General features: G+C 37.2%; 1 protein-coding gene across 2 annotated transcripts in view; it reads left to right on the forward strand.

Annotated features, from left to right (window-relative positions):
- Positions 1–18,499, forward strand: part of LOC142099448 (transcription factor 20-like) — a 67,879-nt gene that overhangs the window by 37,939 nt on the left and 11,441 nt on the right. The gene's annotated exons all lie outside the window — the stretch shown is intronic.

The raw sequence follows: 18,499 nt of genomic DNA on the forward strand, positions 1-18,499 counted from the left end.
TAACCTGCCTTGGAAAAAAAAACAGGTTGTCAGGAATAGGGAGACTAATGTAAATAATGCTGGATTCCTGTACATAATTTTTTTAGACAGATTGTGTCAGTGTCGGACTCGGACATGAAGGACCTACTGAGAAAACCAATGGTAGAGGCCCGCTTAATAGCATCAAGGGGGCATGGCCAGCCAGAAGAGGATGCGCTTAGAAATATTGCTTAAATGTAAAATAAACAGTAATATTACTTATTTTCAGTAAAATCAATTATGTGAATTATTATTGTAATTTCTTTTTCTGATTTGATTATATGTCACAGATTCATTTATATAGTCTCAGTACTAACTAGTCATACAGCAGACCAACCCATCCCCAGTATTATATGACCACTAGATATTGAAGCATTCCAGCGTTTTTATAGTTTGGGTCGTCCCCAGCACCGCTCCCTTCACTTAAAAACGCCCTTTCAATGCTGTGCGCACTTTAGTACATGCAGCATTGACCTATGTTAGTGGGGCACAACGCCCAACTGTCCTGGAACCAAATTGGGTCTGTCCTACCTAAAACAGGACAGTTGGGAGAGGTATAGAGATTTATTTAGGGATGCAGATAGTTTGCCAGCTAATCTTTTAAAGAATAAGAAAATATTCTGAGAGCTAATATGGAAATAGTTTATCAGGGCTATGATACTCAAATTATTTTTTTTTCCTCAGTTTACATAAAATATGTCAGTGTCTGCCATATAATGTGAGGTAACATAGCTGTATGAAATTATGGAGTCTATTTAACAAAATAGGGTGATTTGGGAGGTCATCTATCACAGTGATAGAAAATTGCTCAATTAAACAATGACATTTTGCTGGGGCAGCTCCAGCTGATCTTTACTGCTTTGCCAAGATAGTGTGGGAGCGTATGCGCATGTGTGAACCCGCCCACACACAAATCCAAGAATAACATTTTTAAAGTCCTCACACTGGTCATTTCGGCTAGACATGTACACACTCCAGTCACATTTTAAGAGGCTGATTTGGACACATCCCAAAATTGTCGTATAATGATGTGGATGAACTGAGTTATCGTATGGGGTCCTGATCTAATGATACCGCAACGCTTAAAAAACAAATGTTTAAAAAAAAAAAAGACACAGCTCTGATAGATAGTATAGTAATACTAAGGTGTATGGGCCCAACTGAGCCATGGGCTCCCAAGTGGTTGCATCATTCCACCCATATTATAATATGACATGGCATGGCCCTCAGCAAGTGGGGCAGTCCATGAATTTTCCTGGTTTCACAGTGCTTTACTTCCTGCCACCTCCACAATGTATGAAACCCTATAATTCTGTACTAGCACATGGCATCCTTATACCTTTAAATTAATGTTTGATCCAACATTGAAAAGTGTAGAGCACTTATAGCTCCATAGTAATTCATGGCAGCCCTTTACTCACTATGCTAAAACCCTGCAACCCCAGAACCATTGCACCATTCCATTCCTACTATAATCTACCACAGCAAGTGGGGCCCACCAGGGATTTTTTCCGGCATCCCTGTGGGCCATTCCGACACTGGAGAGCGTGTTGTGCACTGACAACATGCTGTCAAGAGGAGCAGTGGTAGGAGCGAAGAAGTCATTGGGGGGCCAGCAGATTATCTGAGCACTATAATCCAGGAAACTAAACCTTGGCGACTGAGTTGTAGTTAGGATATTTCAACACAAACTTTCACAAACAAAGTTTCAGTTTTGGGTGAAATTCTCCTTTAAAAACCGTAAATAGTGCATATAGTTTCCATGAGATACAGATGATTGTTTTTTTTAATCTCTGTCGAAATGCTCAAGTATTTGAAAAGAAATTCAGTAGTATGTTAACCTGGAACATGTGTGGGGGAGGGACCAAATAAAACAAGTCAAAGGCTACCTCCTCATGCTCAAAAGTACTGAGGTTCTTCCAAGCATCCCTAGGTATGATAAGTACTCAAGGTGTAATAATAATTACCCACACCTTGGATCTTGGTACTGAAACCTGTGTATTCCATTTCAGAGAGTCTTGTTCAAATTACAACACTGAAATCAGACCTCACAGTTCAAGATTGCTCTAAGATCATATGTGCCTAACACAAATATTTTTTCTGTAGCGATTAACTTGATCATAAAATATTTAGTTGACTAGGGGTTCCACTATCTTAATTCCAGCAGGGCCTCTCTCCATATGAAGCTCAGCTTAGCTATTTCCACAGTCCCCAGCCCTTGGGTGAACATGGTAGACTGGAACATTCTCACAGTTATTACAATCATCTGGGGTTCTGAGAATGGGTGTCTTACCCTCTGCCACTTGCCCACTTCATCCACCTCTGCTTCAGTTTAATTTCAGCCATTAACAGCGCCATCTGCCATCACCACCTGTGCCACTAACAGTGAGGGAATAGAAGAGAATGTGCTTCAGATTCAGGCTGGAAGGGTGTGTAGGCAATTTGTATAGCTCACCAGCATGGGACTTTTGGGGTACCACCCTCCTTCCAACTGTGTATGCGCAAGTGTGAGGACTGGACTGACAGAGCTAGAAAATGTTAAGGGGGAGCTTTGCGGAGCTCCCTCTGCACATAAGCAGTGAAGGCTGGAGGGGTCCATTTTTTTTTTTTTATTTGAAAGCCGAAAATGTGTTTTTCTGATCTACAAGGAAATTTTTCCGCTCATCCCAATCAAATTTCTTGGACATTTGGGGGGGGGGGCAATAAGTTATAGCACTGCTAGGAGCACTTGGCACTTTTTGACTGTATTCTCATTTAACCAAGGGGATCAATAGGCCCTCAGCCAATCACAATTGGTTACTGCTTGGAGGCTATCTAAACACACACTTGTTAACTGTTCTTTACTGGTCAGCTGGTCAAGATGATTCCCAGCTAATAAAGCATTATAAACTTATTTTAAAACAAAAACTGTTTTCTCATTGTTATTTGGTCTGTATTTCAAGCTCCCGGTTGACAGTCTAAATTAACTCCTCAGAAAACATAATCATATCTTGTCATCCTTCTGGTGAATTAATCTTTCTCTGTCATAAAATGTATTGGGTTGGTTGGGAAACAGAAGGTTAAAACTGCCCTGGAAAAGAACAGTAGCGGGAGAAGAAATAAGTGGTAGCAAAATAGTCACCAGAATGGAGGTCCACTGCTAATATACAATGCAGAAATAAAATTTAGAGGCTACTATACAATGCAGTTCCATTCTAATAGAGGAAGTGCATTGAAAGTGGTGGTTGGCTTACACATTTGCAAATGCATGGAACTCAGACTTATGCTTTTATTCTTTTAGAGGCAGGTTTTAAACTGGATCTATTTAGCTGGCTGGCAGCAGTGCACAGTCATAGTATTGTAGAGCAGCCTGACAGAGGACATACCTCCGCAGTCAGGGCAAAGTCCTGGCTGCTTGAGACAATGGGACTGAATGACAAATTATTATATTTAATGTCCCACTATTCTTCTCCTGTGTAATACATTTTCAGCACTCTCCTGTTGCTCATTTCCTAACGTCCATCTCCTTGCATTTAATTTCCCACTGTTCCTCACACCCACCCTCCTGTGGTTCTATGCCCCTCCCCCCATGAAATTAATTTTTCATGTTCTCTTCGTACAGTACGGTGCATTCAATACAATATTCATAAATAATACTATATATCTAATGTGTTTATATCCATCTAAAATCGGCTAACTCCTCTATACTTGACCAGACAGGAATCTACAGCAGCTTCTGTCATTTGAGTGAGTGTGTGTCTGTATGGGGGGGCTGGTATGGCAAATGGGAACCTCCCCCACGCACACATGTTTTGCACCAGGACAGCAGAGTGCAGGGGATCTTTCTTTTGTACTCACAGTTAGCCCTTCCCTTTATTTACACCTTTTGCTAATTATAAATTGCATCTTTTTCTTTTGGAATACTGTTTGGGGAGAGGCTCATGATAGGTCTGCAGCTGCCTCTTGGCGTTTCTGGGCATGCCATAAGATGTATTACCTGTATTGAGGGCTCGGGTACCTTCTGGTATTTTTTGCTCTCAATGTAAGAATATAAAATTGACTAGTTGAAAGCCTGTCAGATCATGTTGGACCCTTTTGTGGTAACTTGTTAAATTCCTCACATTATTTATCCCACGAATGTTGAATCCGCTACCAACTCCAAAAAAACAAAACACAAATGCAAATTCACAAATATTTCTTTATATACCACAGTTTTTGTGTAAATCTTCTCAGTCTTTTACCAATTTCCCTGTTCCACGCCAAACAAATAATAACCGAGACTTCAGAAACTCCAGGCATGGGTATTATTGTAGTGAAGTTGAAGCAGAAGAATAGGTGTAGAGACAGGAGGGAAGAGGGCCCTGTGCAAGTGCACCTAGAAGAATTGAGTCTGTTTTGAAGGCAAAGGGTGGTCACACCAAATATTGATTTGATTTGGATTTCTCTTTTGTTCATTCACTTTGCATTTAGTTAATTGATAAAAATAAACTATTAACACTTCTATTTTTTAAGCATTCTTACTTTGCAGAATTTTTTCCACACCTGCCTAAAACTTTTTTCACAGTATTGTATATAGAGATTAACATATCTAAATCAAATTCATTTCAGTACAGTTATCTGTTGTGTTTTATAGCTCTTTACTGCCACATAGTGTTTCACCACACAAATATAAAATTATAAAATGAGTTGTGTGTTAATAATAATCATCATGAAGTAAAATTGTGCCATTAGAATCGGTTTATGGAGTATCTCATTTTTGAGTTGTGTTCAGTATTCAAGGTATATCTGTACCACAATGTATTTATTATTAATATGATAAAACACTGTGCTTGAATAAACAGTGATTATTTAGAACACTCTTAACCTGCTTGCATCTATATGCGTTGGTATGATTTAAATCTAATTGGAAAATATAATCAGTTATGTATCTTGTATGGATATATCTATTATAATCCAATTAGTATATTACTTATATATACCATAGTATCTCAAGTTGATAATTCCTGTTCATTGGTAAATCTCATAAATTGATATAACGTTCCACCTACATATACTATTTTTAGTGTGTGTGGATGTGTTCTCATTTATATAGCTGGTTTAGATAATACATTTGTATCACTCAGTGTTACTGATTAGTTATCTGCAAAGTACAAGCCCATTTAGTGTACTGACTTTTTAATGGCATCTGCAATCTTCAGGAAAATGACTCCCATTACTAAATCATTCAGACTCTTAGGCTGGGTATACACTACTGTGTTTTCAACAGGTTACCAGGCCAATAAGACAATAAACAACCTGTTGGCCCGACATCACAGTAGTGTGTACCCTGAAACGATGAACGTTTATTGTTCTAAAGCCCATCATATCGTTGAACAATATTTTTAAACTGAACTAAAAATCTTGTTCAACGATGGAATGATGTTGTTCCAATTCTACAGTGTGCGTGCAGTCACAACTATACATACACAAAAGAAGTTGCTTTGGGGCCTCTTTAAATAGAGACACAATATATTCAATTTGAGCACCTAGTAATAACTGTTGGGAAAGTAATTACAGCAAACAGTGTCCCGAAGTGCACGCATCTACCTGGAGCCGGGATAGAGGCGGAGTGACTGGAGCATGAACGGAGGGAGATGTGGATCTTTATAGCGGGTAGGTGTCACAGATCCCTCTGGTCTGTACAGGGGACTGGGTAGCACAGTGGCTGTCAATGTATCAGTGGGGGAGACCAGTTACAATACTGAATGCGGTTACTGGCTCTGTAGTCTCAGGGCTGTCACTGTATCAGAGACTGCACTAGTACTAATACTGATATTAGGATGATTACACTGTGTGTAATACACATGTGGGATAATGCAACTTCAGTACAGTGATCCTGCAGCGCGGTGCATGGGGTGATCCAGCATCGGGCTGCAATGTATTAGCACAAGTTCTGTAGAATCACCATCCTGCTCTAATCACTAAAAAAAGATAAAATCTCAGCAGGAACACATTATAGTTCACCAGCCACAATAGAAGAAATAGGAAAAGTAACCTTGACCAATTTTAAATATTGTATATGGTTTCACTGTTTTGTGTGTGTGTGTGTGTGTGTGTGTGTGTGTGTGTGTGTGTGTGTATATGTATATGGGTACCGGTGTGTGTGTGTGTGTGTGTGTATATATATATATATATATATATATATATATATATATAATGTATGTATGTGTATATGTATGGGCATTTATATTGCCACATAACTGGTACCATATACAATATGGAATATACCGAGCACAGGCTTGTTTTTTCTCTGATAAGCATATACCTGGACTCCGCCCACCTGTCATAGAGAGTATGGACGCCACTTATCCTGGACAATGGACTCGCATCACACAATATAGATAGCAAATATTTCGTTTATTTAGGAAGCAGTCCGTCTTGAAAAGCTGCCAGTTGCTGACAGCCTTCATTTTAACACAAAGTAGCATTGTAACAGCATTAACATAGTAACATAGTTGATGAGGTTGAAAAAAAGACACCAGTCCATCAAGTTCAACCTATTTTGAATTTCCTGCGATCCCTCACTTATATTTGAAATTGATCCAGATTAAGCAACTGCCAATCTGTTTCAATCGGGAAAAATCCTTCCAGACCCAATATTGCAGCCCTATTTTTTTCATTTTAATTAAGTCATATCCATGGATACACTTTACCGCTAAAAATGTATCTAAACTTTCTTAAACATATCTATTGAATCTGCCATCACAATTTTCCCTGGCAGTGAATTCCATATCTTGACTGCCCTTACTGTAAAGAACCCCTTCCTTTGCTGGTTGTGAAACTTTCTCTCCTCTCAACTTTGGGGGTGACTGTGTGTCTTGTGTATAGTCCTTGGGATAAAAAAGTTCCCATGAAAGTTGTCTGTATTGAACCTTAATGTATTTGTAACTTGGTAATCATATCTTCTCTTAGATGCCTCTTTTCTAAAGTAAACATGCCTAAACTGGCTAACCTTTCCTCATAACTTAATGACTCCATACCCCTTATTAATTTTGTTGCCCTTCTCTGAAGCCTTTCTAGTTCCAAAATATATTTTATATAGAGTGATGCCCAGAACTGTACTCCATATTCAAGATGGTCTTACCAACGATTTATACAGTGGCAAAATTAGTAATAATATTGCCACAATGCTTCTGTGACAGATGATGACTTTCTTAGGCTTACACTGGAATTTAGAAGCTGAATCTGTTCATATGGTTAAACTGTATCTGAATACACTGTCACTAGATACAAGGTTACAGCAGATTATATTGGGCAGTTTGCAGTGTGTAGATTATTTATAAACATCGCCTTCATAAGCACTTATGTTGTAAGTTATTTAACAGTAATAGATGAGTGTGTAAACTTGCTAGCTCATGTGTAGTGTCTGGCAGTTTGAAGCGGCTTCCTCCCTAAAGATGATTTATATCTAAGGCAAGTTGGTGAACTTAACTACATCAAATCGTTGATAAGATTTGTATCTCGGTGAGTTGTCTGAAATATAAACAATTGGTATTTATATTTACTCGTTCTAAACTTTTGACAGTCTGAAGAGACTCCAGCTGTCTATTCAGTCGCACCCACAGAGACAGGATGTCTCTGTGGGTGCGACTGAATAGCCAGCTGGAGTCTGTTATTTAGACATTTAGGATGTATTTGAAATGTCTGCAATGAATTTGTCGACATTTAAAATGTCTACTTCATAATGTCAACTGAGATAATGTCTACATGTTCATAATGTCTACATATTATAAATGTCGACATACCTAATGTCTACACATGCAAAAACTCTTCATCTAAAATGTTGATATATAAGACGGTCGACACGGTCATAATGCCTACATTTTTGCAATGTAAACGTACCTAATATCAACACATGCGTAATGTCAAGCAAATCAAAATAATCTCGGGTAACATTGAATGTTCTCACACACATTTATTTAGGCAGTCTGTATTGTTCCTCTATGAGGTAAACACTACAGTGAAGGCTCAGAATGAATCTGATTTACTTCTAACACATACATAAGTCTGGCAGTCGTGGAGACGAACACTATCTATTGAGTACACCGTCAAAAGGAAAAAATTCAAAATAGCCTTGGACTAATTAGATAGACAAAATTTAGGGCTGCGCTCTACTCTTGTTAGGCAAGGGCAGCTATACCTAAAAGGGAATCCCTTCCCCAAAGCAGATATTAAACGAAATAGAGTATGCGCTCTATTGCCTACAATGACATAATATGCTTGTGAATATTAAATAATTGCTGAAATTGGAACAATATAAAATAGATATAACATTTATTAATATATAAAGCCAACACACTATTGTATGTATAATCAATCATAGATTGGATATTAAGCGTTAACCACCAATATAAACATGAATCCCCTGAGGAAATTTGCATGGCAAATGAAACGCGTTGGGTCACGCCTACACAGTGACTACATACAGGAAGGAAGCATGGTACATTCCACTGAGGAACGCACGCCACCTGCTGCCTGAACATTCACCAGGTTCTATTATCACAATCTCCGCTGCTGTTCATTGTATACTCAAACATCTTATGAAGAAATCTGCTACTTTATAGGACAACCCTGCAGCTGTATCTACTCCGGCCCCGGCTACAAGGATCAGTAAGTCCAGTAAGTTTCAAGTTCTGCTTTCAGTAGACGTCATTTACATTTCTCTGGATCATGTGACTGAACCATTAATATCTGAGCCTTTGTATTTGTATGTACATATTGCTGTGAACTTCAATAGTTCTATCACCCGATCACTTGTGATTAATATTGTATAATATCCTAATCACAATCCATTTGTGCATGTTTATATTGGTGGTTAACGTTTAAAATCCAACCTATGATTGATTATACATACAATAGTATGTTGGCTTTATATGGTAATAAATGTTATATCCATGTTATATTGTTCCAATTTCAGGAATTATTTAATATTCACAAGAATGTTATGTCATTGTAGGCAATAGAGCGCATACTTTATCTCGTTTAATATTAGACTAATTAGATGTATAGAGTTGTATAAGTCAAGAGACTTTTTATGGAAACATCTTGTCTGAAATGCTCCTAGTAACCCACAATAATGGAGTTGTAACATCTCATGTTATGTGTGAAGATGCGTGGTTCTCAAATCACTCAGACACGGTATTAGAGGAAAAATAGAAGGATGATTTATTCTGCAGAACAGGATTAAATACAGCAAGGCTCCTTAATGATAGCAGGTCCAGCAAGTGAGGAAATCAGTTCAAATAAATCCAGTGGGATAGGGACAGCACAGTCCCCTTAACAGTAGCAGGTCCAATAAGTCAGGAAATCGGTTCAGATAAATCCAGTGAGATATGATCCACAGCAACTCTCTGGCAGAGCATCACCGCTTGGCCAAAAGTTAATCACACAAGTTCAGCTTCCCGGGTAGCCTCTTTTATCACCTCCTAATCCCCCTTTGGGATCTGCCTGCCCAGTGAAGTTGCAAAAGGTCTTGATTGGTGGGCTGCTTACACTATCCAGCCCCCTCCCCTACCTTCCCAGGTGTCTTCAATCAGGTGACCCCTACTCTGTCTGGCTCCTGGCTGGCTGCAGAGCTCACTACTGGACAATGGGGAGCAAACAGAAATAACAATGATATGTTAATTCACTTAACATCTGAGTGTTCCCTGTGGAGGTGGAATTTAACCCCTGAAGTACTTTTCCAAGGATATGTTATAGATACCTCACTGATAGTTCCTGATAACAACAATGGCTGAAAAGTGCAGTTCAGGTATGGAGTAGATTAAGGGGTTCTAACATCATACACCATGCCTGTTATTTTACATAATGTTTTAAATTAACCCTTGTTCATGTCACCTAAATATATATAATGTCAGTACATTCTGTTTATCAGTGGAATAGCAAAGCTTTCTAAATGCTTGTCAATTTTATTACTTCAAGTTTTGTTACTGTAATGTCTGTAAATATTAATCTGAAATAAAAATGTTATGTCACATAACTTTTCATAAATGTAGAATTAAAATAAAAAGTATTAGAGTACACTGTAACCATTTTTAGATGACCCTTATTTCAAATAAAGATTACATGTCATTCTGTGAAACTGCTTAGGCTATAATCACACTTTACATATAAATTAAACAACAAATATTTCTAAGCCAGTATGCCATGTACATCTAGGTGTTTAATACTACTTTGTCATCTCCTAAATTATTTACTCTAATTAGTACAGATAGATCTGTCTCAGAATTTGGGAGACAAAGATTACACTGGTCAACACTAATTTTATTGCCAATCATAATAGAATGATTTTGGGGTAACTTTGTGGTGCTGTTTCTGAATATGACATCGGTTTTGCTAGATTGGGTCTAATTTTTTAGACAACTGATACACCATTGAAAAACCTATAAATGCAGAAAATGTAATGGTCAGGCAGAGCCTACTTTACAAATGGCATTGAAAAATAGTCTCAGATCCTACAAAAGTAAATACATGAAATGGCATTCTATTTGTTATAATTACAGATAAACATAGTATGCTGATTCAGATAATTACAATTGATGCATAGTAAAATGCTGTGTGTAAGGTTTTTCTTGTTTGTTTGTTTTTTTTACGCGAGTTATCAGGACAATCATTTTGGCGGCTCCAGCAATATGTCTGTCCCATCTGCCTTGATACTTTTCCTCCATTACCTTTTATATCTTGATGAAACCTCCCCCTTGTTCCTAAAATCGCCAAAATTATCCGGATATCTGTGTAAGTTGCTATGGAGAAAGTGTACATATATCAGACAAACTACTTGTATGACCTCTTATTAGCACTTCCTATGGATTGCTGCCTCAATATACAACTAAGTGGCACTTCACTCTATACAACATAGATAATATTAACATATGTATACCTCAGGAGCATGCCATATATCTTGACAAATGCAATGTATATGTTCAACTGGTATTATAAGTAAAAGTGTGAAACTACTTTATAGGTACAAGTCCTTAGTAGAAAAGTCCAAATCGTAGTCTTAAAAAACTCACATCGCCAAAAATATTCATTAATTATCCGATAGTGTTCTCCAAAATGGTGATGGCATATAGGAGACAAAAAAAAAGAAAATAATATTATAGTGTAGTAGATTCTGAGAAAACAAATACTACATCCCAAAAACTTCTACTAACATATGCACTTGTAATAAATGGTTTCTAGAAATGGATCATTCTTAATGTTAGTATAACATCACCATCTACAGGCTTTTTCCTATTGTGTACTAATATCGGGGCTCTTGTCCCGTTCAAATGCACTTACATAAAACCGTTTGCCGCAATAGGATTAAATATGTTTAGCAGATTTTCCTTCCTCGAACCTCCTCTTACGAATTTTCTACGACTTTTCTACTAAGTAAATGTGTACCTTTTATGCTCATCAATTTTTTTAAGTTTGTGAGTATTTTCTGTATCACCAGCCAGAAGCTTCAACACCATTCATTCAGCCTTGATACGTTTACTTGAACATTTTCTCAACCACTCAGTATACAACTTGACCTATTTACACTAATAACATGTATACTAATATATTACACAGACAAGAAAAAAAGAAAAACACAATAGACAATGCAAACCACTCAACTGGCAACTGAGTGCTGGTTTTGTGACTGATGTCTCTTATATACAAAGGGGGAATATTCTAGAATAATCGTAGAGTGAACACCTAGGGGTAAATGTATGTAGCATTGGTTTCTGCAAGTTTGCCTTTAAAAGCCATCGCCGCTTTAACTTTCTCCTGCAAAGTCACTGATTTCCGGCGACTTGCAGAAACCGATGCTTCATACGTTTACCCCCTAGAGCAGGGGTGTCCAACCTTTTAGCTTCCCTGGGCCACATTGGAAGACAGCGAGTTGGTTTGGGCCGCACATAAAATACACTAACACTAACGATAGCTGATCATCCAAAAAACCATAGAAAACAGTTAACATATATATATATATATATATATATATATATATATATATATAATATATATATATATATATGAGAAAAAGTGATAATATATATCACTTTTTTTTCAAATCCCCCTTTCAATCGCCCTGTTCAAAAAAATCCTCTCTATTTATTATACTATAATCACTTTTTGTATTGTTAAAATGCAATATCAATAAAGTACATTTAAGCCAGGCATTGTATATCAGGGTGCCCTGACCAGGCCTGCGGTGCCTGACATATACACCACTGTGATTCCAAATTGTGACCTGTTTTGTTAATTACACCACTATGTTAGTTAAGGGATAACAACATATAATGGGCCAAAGAGAATAATATATAATGCCCCATTAGTATTACAAGTAGAAGTATGTAGCAGGGAGATAAGGTCCATGATGCTCCAGGACCAGGTGACTTTTATTCACTGGTCAGCGTCCCTTGAAATAATTAAAAAAATCCCCCTTAACTTACCTTTAAAATCGTCTTGTTCTCCTGTCCTCATCTTCTTCTTTTCACCATTTCTCTGCTGCTGATTGTTCTTCTCGCGCGGGTGACTCCTCTGTGCTGCGCTCCGCAATGGATGTTGGGCGTGATGACATCACTCCCGACATTCACTGTGAGCGCCGCACAGAGGAGGAGACAAGGGAGGGAGGCGGAGTACCAGCTGACGTGACCGCAAGGTAAGTATTTTCTTTTCTTTTTTTTTGCAGGATTTTTTTCCCCATTAACAGCGCTGCCCCTTTGCCACAACCAAAACTCCTGCTGGGCCACATTTACAGGCGTCCTGGGCCGCAGGTTGTACAAGCCTGCACTAGAGTATTTGCGTGTCTTATCTTCTAGAATGTTCTAGTAAATTCCCATATGCACGCGTTATGGCTATTTCCTATTCATTAAGGATATCCATTATCTCAGGAGCTAGAGCCATATCAAAAAATAAAATTTTGAATTCCGCAGCCACAACCCTAAATTCGTTAAAATTTCCTTTGCAACTAAAAAAAAAATGTTTTTTTGTTAGTCTGTGTTATCTATGTAGGCAACTAGCTAAAATACAAATTAGAAAACACAACACCTACACTTTTACGCAATTAGTATATCACAAGACTCTGAATAAAATATTTTATTCCAACATGGTGGCACTAATTGAAATTCCATAATACATCCTTATGAAATGTTCACATATCTGTAAAATATGGAAAAGACAGGGTAGATCTTAGGTAAACAGTAATATAATCTCTAGCCATTTTAAATAATCTTCTATCGTGATATCCTCCTTGCCTTAGGCTGGGTATACACTACAGAATTTTCCAACCAATCTGTCCTCTACAACGATTGTACCAGCGACTGGAAAAATAAAAGTCCGGGTCAGTATGCCGATTCATGCGTATGCACTACACACTATATATGTTTTAAAAGATTTACCCTCAGAACTGTGCTCTTCAACTGTCATTACCATCGGCTAAAAAGATCATGGAAGATGTGAGAGACATTTTCCTCGAATCCCGATGGAAAATGAGACAAATGGATATGAGTAAAGAAAACACTCCCCTAATTAGAGACAAGTATTTAATATAATGAGTAAAAATATGCAGGATATCAAAATTATGACTGATAGATGGATTTTGAAAGAATGTAGACCTATAAAAATTGATGTGCACATCCACTAACTATCTTTTTATTAATATGAAGATTATGGTATTTAGTGATAAATGGAATTGGGCAAACATGCATAGGATGGAGTGATAATCACCCTATAAGCAACCATATTAAGCATCAATGTAAGTATTTGTGTAATATATCTGTCATATAAGAATTATAACATTATCAAATATTTTTAATTTGATTGATAAAATAAGCATCTAAAAATAGAATTGAGCAAATTTAATACACATTTCTATACTTAAAGCCTCATGATTCGATTCCCTGAGATAATTGACAGGCTTAGGACCAATCTAATTTCATCTGGGATTATAAGTACCATTGAAGGTGGACTCGCCACACAATACTCTCTGGAAACAGTCTGTGGTACAAATGAAACGCGTTGAGACACGCCCACTGACTTAGAACTTCCAGCTGATCTTGTGCGCTCTATAATGGAACACATATGGCCAAACTGACCAAGCTTAACCTGCAACAGCTAATCTTACTGGGTACCCAGTTAAAGCAACATAGAGACCAACAAACATCAAGTATAATTTCATACACCCTCATCCTATCTGCACCAACTATTGTAAGAAACTTAGAAATTCCAACTCTCCATTGCCTGACATCAGCGCACAAGACCACCTCAGCTTCTATCACACGATATACCACCGATCGATTTTTGTTTTAATTTTATTCTTGTTAGGAATAAAGTTTTTTATTAATCAGAACATCATTTAGCATAGTCACTATTCATCCGATATCTTAAGTTGTAATCCATATATAGTATTCATAGTGTGACAGAAGGTACCTACATAACATTTAGTTATTACCTTATCATTTATCCCTACTCTTACCATTCCCAATAGTGCAGTCACACCCAGATAGGTATTATATAATCTTAGTCAAGGAACGCCCATTTTTGTAATCTAAGATGAAGACTCTTACATTAGTAGCAAGGCACTTTATGACTAACCATAATGGCAACACCATAGGATTAACAGCGTTCAACATTGAAAAAGTTCACTTGGGAATTTGAGGGGGGTGAGTTCGCTCATGGATTATTAAAAAGGAAAAGCGGATATATATTATTCCTCGATATGTTACATCCAACTGAACTCAATGAATATGTTAGCTTCTCTTAATTTCTATGAAGCAGGATTTGATTTACTTTTATATGCATCAGTTAATTATTATGGATAATATATACTCTAGACCCATTGATAATTTCACATGATGTTTTATTGAGATTAATTTTAATTAAGGTTCAAACACTTGTAACAATAAGATCACAGTTTATCTTCACTGTAATATGCCTTAGGATTTGTTTAATCACTTGATTTCAATGTCTTTGCAACTTTCTTTGAACGCTTGCACTTAGAACTATTAATACCTAAAAAGCAGCTACACACAAATATGACAAGTGATGTAATTACAGTCAAACTCACAAACAAAATTCATAATAAAGAGATTTAATATTTGTGAAACACCATTTTCAAATTAACACAAATTAACACAATCACAAACCAAAAAAATTTTTGAAAAATGAATTAAACACATGTAGCACACGAAATCTAATATTGGATTTCACTCTGCCATTTCAACTCACAACACCCAGATATTTTTGCAAGGAAATAAAGAATAGTAATATTAATACATTATAAAATATTTGTAGATTTACCTGGGGGGGGGGGACGACTTAGCCTTGCCTTGCTTGGGGCATAGGCCGCTCTCTGGAGGTAGGTCTTTGGGAGTGGGATTGCAGATTACAGGAATCACTTAAATAATATAAAAACACTAGGTGAAAACCACCTCTCTTTGCATAAAATCAATAAACTGAAAGATAATAACAATGAAATTACATTTTATTTGATATTAGTAGTCATATAATCCAATTTTTTTGTTATAGAATAATTGTTAGACTGTTCAATGATGTTTAATTACATATTATATGATAAATAAGATGAGCAATCAAAATATTGACACCATAATGTTGACGGTTAAAAGGTCAACATTCAGGATATTCATTATGTTGACAGAGTGTGAAGTCGACAATGTCAACATAAAGCATTCAATTTTAAAAAAACCCCCAAGAAACGGAGGTAAATGTAAAAAAAATAAATAAATGCATGCCCTCCCAAAAAAGCACAACCAACCCTATTGCAGCCAGCCTGGTACTAACAAAATTGGGGGGACGACGACACAAAAAGCGTGGGGTCCCGTATCTCAAAGCGCATGGGTTTACTAGTGTAACACATTAATAGGGTAATATGATGCCAATAATATAAACAGAATAGTGAATATATGAACACTCACTAACAACTGTGAATACAGTATGTACTGTGGGGGTTAGCAACACGACAAGCATAACTGCAAACAGATGGCTTTTTGCTGGACAACTCCTGCATGAAATTTACCATAAAGCAGAAAAACTAGTTGGAGCTATTGGCAATTGAACCGGGTAATGCTTGTTAATGTTTATATAAACAATTATGCATCACAAAGCACAGGTACTTTGTATCATCATCATCTACTTATATAGCGCAACTAATTCCACAGCGCTGTACAGCGAACTCCTTCACATCATTCCCTGCCCCATTGGACATGAACGAGTTATTTGTGAAACACTGTTAGTTATAGGGTCAGATCCAGTTAATTCAAATAATTCAGTTGGTGCAACTGAATAGACAACAGAAGTCATTATCTCCAGACTGTCAAATATTAAAAAACGGGTCAATACAAATATCTATTGTTTGTTTTTCAGATAAGTCACTTATACCCCTTTCAAAATAAAATCCTGGGTCACACACTGGATAATGAACACGGTTTCAACCCGTGTTGAAACCCAAACAACCGCACTTTGGACCCGGTCTATCCCGAGTCGCTGCCTTACCCACTGGACCCGTGTCTGCCTTTCATTTTCAAGATGAATCATAAAGGGGACAGCAGAGGCTCATATAGATGACGTAGCAGGCTGTTAAAGATGAGTCATAAAAAGTGGACAGTGACTGCATTGCTGTAATCATGACTGACGAGATATCAGCAGCTACTGTGCAGTACAGAGTTTCTGTATTATTGTGGATTTCTTCTGTTTATGGATGTAAATGACAGCTAAATGTAGCTGGTTACAGTCTGTAATCTGGTCCATTATTTCCGCAGGAGAAGGGCGGAATTTTTGTCTGAGAGGGCTAAATCTCGTCGCCAATACTTACACAGTAGGAGAGCCTTTATGTTGTCCACAATTTACACCGTACTAAAATTCAGCACAGCCACAAACAGAAGAATGTAGGTCAGAGAACAACGTCATGAACTAGCTTTCATGTGTACTGTGGAAGTTTCTGATGATGAGCAGAGTATGGCACACTTTCGCATGTCACGTGCAACATTTATCTATTTGTTAGAACTCATCACCCCAGCTCTAGAAAAACAAACCACAAACTACACAAAAAAACAATCAAACCAATTAGGGGATTAGCTATTGTGTTGTGGTATGGGAGAATACCGCACTATTTTATGTTTGTTTGGTGTAGGGCTATTCACTGTTTGCACTCTAGTAATCGAAGTGACTGCAGCATTGGTGAAAACCCTGTACCTCCGTTTCATCTGCATGCCACATGCACAGCGCCTAGATGACACCATAAAAGGTTTCAAGCAGCAAGGATATTCACAGTGTGTTGGAGCCATAGATGGGACACACATCCCAATTATTGCTCCCAGAGATATCCCAGCAGACTACTACTACAGAAAAGGCTGGCATTCAATTATTCTACAGGCTGTAGTTGACCAAAATTTCTGGTAAGCATTCTATACTCTTGATGTTTTGGTTAAAAAAATAGATAATACATAATGTCTCTCCTCTACTGTTATATATATATATATATATATTAAAAGGTATTCTTTTCAGTTTCACAGATGTTTATATTGGATGGCCTGGTCATACACACGATGCCAGAGTGCTTTCAAATTCAGAACCCTACCAAATTGCAGAGGACCAACATGATGGCTGGCTTTTCCCCAGAGAGGTAGGATTGACTTTGTTTTAAAAATTGTTATAAAATGTAAAGTTTAGTATTTTTTAAGTAATTTTTAACCTACAGTGCTGGTTATGAAATTGTTAGCAATTTTATTGGATATGTTATTTTTATTCATAGCAGTTTTAGTATTTAACGGCTTGGATTGCATATTGCATATTTTGAGCAGACACATTCCCATATGTGAAACCTACTGTAATGTTTCATTAACACTGTTGTATTGTTTTTCAGAAATCCAAGATGGTCCAGGGAGTAGAAATACCAGTGCACATAATTGGCGATGCTGTGTACCAATTGAGACGATGGCTGATGAAAGGATACACCCAGCATCAACAACTTTCACTTGAACAGATGCTCTTCACCCATACCCTCAGCTTTTCCTGGATCGTGGTTGAAAATGCATTTGGGCGACTAAAAGGACTTTAGCGTTGTTTGATAAAGTGGAATGACATTGATATCAACCTAATGTCAGATGTAGTTGCTGCTTGTTGCATTTTGCATAATAAATGTGAAATACAAAATGAGCAGTTTCTTCCAGAGTGGAATATAGAGGAACCTGAACTGCCAGACAATCAGGTAGATGCAGTCACCTATGAGGGAGAGTGACTTAACAGTACTGAAGTCATCCGGAACTTTATTACTGCCAACATCACAAAATGCTAGACACATAGACAGCATTGGGAATGATTGTTAAGACACATTGAGTAGTATTTGCAAACTTCTTTTTTATTATCAAGTCACACTTGGTCAAAATTGCATTTCACTTGTAGACCATTTCTATAAACAATTTTAACTTTAAACCCATGAACAATAATATGTTTCATTGTAAATATGGTTGCGTAC

This window comes from Mixophyes fleayi, chromosome 8, assembly GCF_038048845.1.
Source record: "Mixophyes fleayi isolate aMixFle1 chromosome 8, aMixFle1.hap1, whole genome shotgun sequence".
NCBI classification, from domain to species: domain Eukaryota; kingdom Metazoa; phylum Chordata; class Amphibia; order Anura; family Limnodynastidae; genus Mixophyes; species Mixophyes fleayi.